Genomic DNA, 5,228 nt, shown 5'->3' on the forward strand with positions numbered 1-5,228 from the left:
GGATAAAAAGGCCGCTGGTAACAAGAATGACAGACACCTGAAGCAAAGTATCAGCTTAAGGTGAAAACACATCACCTGGCAAATGCCCACCAGAGAAAACAGAGTTGAAATATTCTTACCAGAGAAATCAGAATTAAAGTCCAAAGGCTTTAAAGTATGGGATATCATGTAAGTCCCTTTGGGTCCTATCTCCACCCTGCACTCCCATGACACCCTGTTAGCCCCTTGGTAGGAATGGATCCTATACATTTTTTTGCATCCAATGAAAACCATCCGTTTTGTTCTTCTTTTTTTTTTTTTTCCTTAGCTCTTCCTGAGCCCTTGAGGTGTCTCCACATTTCCTCATCATCTCCTTACTGCCCAAATGCCTTTCCTGTAAGTCCTCCTGATAGTCCTTGGGGGAGTCATCTGTCCACCCGTCCGTTTTTGGTTTTATTTTTCCGGGGCACACAATCTTCAGCCGGGAGCTCCTTGGCAGCCCATGGCTGGCTCTCTGGCTTGGCCTGGGTTCTGACTTGCCCTCACCTGGTGCTTTTCCCTCACCTTCTGACTTGCTTCCCCTCATCATCTGGCTGTCCCTCATGTTGGTGCTTTTCCGCATGCTCTGGCTTCCCCTCCATTTCTGGCTTTTCTTCCTCATAGACTTTTCCTTCATCTTGTGTATCTACATCATCTTCAGTCTTTCCCTCGCTTTCCAGCTTTCCTTCGTTTTCACTGTAGAGTTTTTCCTGCTGAGATAGCCCCTCCTTTTCCTGTCATGCAGGGATTCTGGATAGGTTCTTTCTCCTTTTCTAGCCTTGCAGAGTGCTGGGGACAGACACGCAGACCTGTGGACCGGGCCAGGCCTGCACCTCCTCGTACACATGAAGCTGGCTCATCCCTCACCTGCTGGGGCAGCTCAGGAGGTTGGTAGCACATGGGCAACAGGAGTGGACAGTGAGGGGTAGAAGGGCAATTTCCTTCTCCATGAACACTGCTGTCTCTCCACAGCAGTAATCCCAGTTCCATCCATAAATCCCAGGGAAGGTCTCTGATTGGCCCTGCTCAGATCCAGCACCATCCTTTGAGCCAATCACTACAGTAAGAGGGATGCAGTTCTTTTTTTTTTTTTAAATTAAATCTTTATTGTTCAGATTATTACATTTGTTCCTCTTTTTTCCCCCCATAACTCCCCTCCTCCCAGTTCCCGCCCCACCTTCCTCCCTCACTCCCCACCCACTGTCCTCATCCATAGGTGCACGATTTTTGTCCAGTCTCTTCCCGCATCTCCCACACCCCTTTCCCCCGCAAGAATAGTCAGTCCATTCCCTTTCTATGTCCCTGATTCTATTATGATCACCAGATTATTTATTCACTTGATTCTTAGATTCACTTGTTGATAGATGCATGTTTGTTGCTCATAATTTGTATCTTTACCTTTTTCTTCTTCCTCTTCTTAAAGGATACCTTTCAGCATTTCATATAATACTGGTTTGGTGGTGATGAACTCCTTTAGCTTTTCCTTATCTGTGAAGCTCTTTATCTGACCTTCAGTTCTGAATGATAGCTTTGCTGGATAAAGTAATCTTGGTTGTAGGTTCTTGGTATTCATCACTTTGAATATTTCTTGCCATTCCCTTCTGGCCTGCAAAGTTTCTGTTGAGAAATCAGCTCACAGTCGTATGGGTATTCCCTTGTAGGTAACTGAGTTTCTTTCTCTTGCTTCTTTTAAGATTCTCTCTTTGTCTTTTGCTCTTGGCATTTTAATTATGATGTGTCTTGGTGTGGTCCTCTTTGGATTCCTTTTGTTTGGGGTTCTCTGCGCTTCCTGGACCTGTAAGTCTATTTCTTTCACCAGGTGGGGGAAGTTTTCTGTCATTATTTCTTCAAATAGGTTTTCAATATCTTGCTCTCTCTCATCTTCTGGCACCCCTATAATTCTGATGTTGGTACGCTTGAAGCTGTCCCAGAGGCTCCTTACACTATCTTCGTATTTTCGGATTCTTTTTTCATTTTGCTTTTCTGGTTGGGTGTTTTTTGTTTCTTCATATTTCAAATCTTTGCCTTGATTCTTGCGCTCCTCTGGTCTGCTGTTGGGAGTCTGTATAGTATTCGTTATTTCAGTCCGTGTATGCTTAATTTCTAGTTGGTTCTTTATCATAACATCGAGGGTCTCATTAGATTTCTTGAGGATCTCACTACATTTATCGGCGGCTTCTAGACAGTTCTTAAGAGACCTTAAAAGTGTGGTTCTGAACTCAATATCCTCCATTGACAGTTTTGTCCTGTTTCTTTGTCTCCGCATTTTTTATGCTTTCTTGGTACACCCCCTAGTGGTCTTTGTGCGCAGTCTTGTTGTAGTTAAGCCTTGATTGTTGTCGGCAATACCGGGGGTGATTTGACCTCCAGGCTAACTGGCTATGAGAGTCCGCTGTGTCTGCAGTGGAAGAGCTTCTGTGCTGGATCTCTAGGGCGGTGCTAATCTAGCGTTTGCCTGAGGCTATCCGGCAAATGGCTCTGTGCAGGGCTTGGGCGGGGCGGGTCCCCGGGGATCTACAGGGCGGGCTGGAGCGAGCAGTTATGGCTGCTCTCAGTTCCATCCCTAGGGGCTCTGCCTCACAGAGTCCCAGCAACCGCTGCAAACCTCGGAGAGAAAGCTGCCTTCGAGTTCCGACTGAAGCCAGACAGTCCCGCTTCTCCCCATTGAGTCTGGGTCCCTAGAGACTCGCCCGGATCTGGAGCTCAGAGTCTGAAACTCCCTCCCGATTGAAAACAACAACCGCGTCCTCAGCTACCAGCCCGCTCCGTGCGCGCACTCCGCACCTGAGTATTTCACTTCAGCACTGCGCCTCCTCTGAGTCTGGGTATGATAGTCTCTTTCCTCCTCGTTGTAGAATTTCCACTCAGCCAGCCTTCCTGTGGTTCTGGATGATGTCCGTTCCGTCTTTTAGTTGTTTTTTGAAGTGGTTGTTCGAGGCAGCAATCTCCCGCGTTAACCTATCCCGCCATCTTGGTTTCTCGGATGCAGTTCTAAGACTGGCTGAGAGCTGAATCACTTATCCACTCCTGATGTGTGTGTGTGTGTGTGTGTGTGTGACATTTTTTACCAAAATAAGGAAATGAGAAAGGAAGCTCACAGGCTACTTTGAACTACAACAAGGACAAGGCTGCCTGGAATGTACTAAGAACCACATGGTCTCCAAAATTCTCCAGGAGTCTAGAATCTAGATTGGGAGACAGACACAAAAATAACCAGAACGCAACAGCTTGCAGTGACTCCAAGAATGGATAAGAATAGCTGGAACTCCCCACCGACCTCATAAGCTTGTCTCTTGGGTAAAAATTAGACACATAATGTGAAAGGGCTTTGAAAAGACAGCAGTAACAAAGCTCTTTAAGATCACCTGACACATTCACACCCACCCTGGGGACAAAGCATGGGCTCTGGAGTCAGACTGCCTCAGCAGAGCGGCAGAGGGTAGGCGCTTCGTACATGTAAGGTATTATTATTATTTTTGCATATTGTTACCTGAGGCATGTATAGGGTAAACATGGCAAGGCTAGTATTCTCTCTCTATGATGAGGACACTGAGAAGTAAAGGACGTGTCTGCTAGTAATTAGTTCTGCTGGTAATAGCAGAGCTCGGGAAGGACCAGAACTCTATTTCCAGGATTTGCATTCCAAAAGGGTCAGGCCTCAGAGAGGCCTGTGGAGTGCCAGGTGGAGGTGTGGAGAAAGCAGTGTTCATGGAGACGTGGGCATGTCCTGTGGGGTCAGCCAATGCCTTGCAGATGGGCAAGACCTCTGCAGGGCTCCATTCCTGCTGGGGGCTTAGAACACTGTGGGGGTGGGAAGTGAGTGGGGCTTAGCGCCCCAAGCCTTCCTCCACCATCTGACACTCACGCCCCCTCCTCAGGTACCTGGCCCCCACCCCAGAGCTTCTCTTCTGTGCGCTTGTTTACCGGACCCATGCATTCTCCTCTATAAATACCAGCTCTGGTATTTCGGGTTGGCAGCTGTTGCTGTCAGGGAGATGGCTGGGTTGACATGCGGCTCGTGACAAAACACAAACCCCTGGTGTGTGTGGGCGTGGGTGATGTGGGTAGGCCCCACCCGGTAGGGGGTTGAGTCAGAGAGGGGTGGAGTGGACACAAGCGGGCAGAAGCCAGGTGAAGTTGGTGGTGTGGGGGTGAGAGTGTCCCTAGCCACTGGAAACTGAAGCACACCAGACCATTCTGGGACATCACCCTGTTGCTTATAAACTTGGGGCCGTGTCCTCATCAGTAGGTGGGGAGGAAAAGGCCTATACTAGTCTAGGGGGAAACTGAGGCTCAGAGCTAGAGCCCAGGTGCCCATAGACAGCTCTGGCCATGATTGCTCTCTGGCCCTAGGGCAGGGGTGGGCAAACTTTTTGACTCGAGGGCCACAATGGGTTCTTAAACTGGACCGGAGGGCCGGAACAAAAGCATGGATGGAGTGTTTGTGTGAACTAATATAAATTCAAAGTAAACATCATTACATAAAAGGGTACCGTCTTTTTTTTTTTTAGTTTTATTCATTTCAAACGGGCCGGATCCGGCCCGCGGGCCGTAGTTTGCCCACGGCTGCCCTAGGGCATGCTCACACTCTTAGGCCTGCCTAGAGACCCTCCCCTCCTCCTCTAGGTCTGGCTGGTGGACTCCTGGTCTTTGCCTGACCCCCTCCCCCCCCCCCCGCCCCCCAAACCTCTGCCACTTCCAGAGAATCTTTGGAAAAATGGTGACTTGGAGCCTTTCTTGGGAACAGGCCTTGTTCCTTCAGGAAATGACCCAAGGTCTCACCTTCAAAAATGAGACCCTCAGACTAAATGGAAGCCTCTCCCAGGCTCTCTCCCCTGACTACCGCCCGTATGAGGCCGGCACCCAAAGGCTGAGGGGGCCTGCCTGGGGATTCCGGCGTGCTCGCTGCCCTGCTGAAGCTGTTGGCAGGCCGGCCACTCTTCTGCCCTCCTAGGTGGATCAGCCTCTCTCACACCCCTTACGAGCCCCCCACAGGCCTCTTGCTGGGAAGCTGGGCTCCCCGCCCCCTCGCCAGTGGCCGCCCTTTCCTGGCAGGACAGCCGGATCCTGCAGCTGTCAGGGGAGGGGCGGCGGGGGCTGATGTCAGGAGGGATACAAATAGTGCCGGCTGCTGGGGGCCCGGTATCCCCTGTCGAATCCACTCTCCAGCCGGCCGCCTGCCCGCCGCCTTCTCGTCGCCTCCCAGCCTC

The 5,228-nt window shown here is 50.2% G+C and overlaps 1 pseudogene across 1 annotated transcript; it reads right to left on the reverse strand.

The window, feature by feature from the left end:
• Positions 1–217: 217 nt before the first annotated feature.
• Positions 218–918, reverse strand: LOC308522542 (annotated as a pseudogene). The gene is made up of 2 exons: positions 886–918; positions 218–752 (listed from the first exon to the last, which is right to left on the reverse strand). The product of its transcript is annotated as an uncharacterized misc_RNA (transcript).
• Positions 919–5,228: the final 4,310 nt, after the last annotated feature.

This window comes from Myotis nattereri, assembly GCF_964212035.1.
Source record: "Myotis nattereri genome assembly, chromosome: 7".
Lineage (NCBI taxonomy): Eukaryota > Metazoa > Chordata > Mammalia > Chiroptera > Vespertilionidae > Myotis > Myotis nattereri.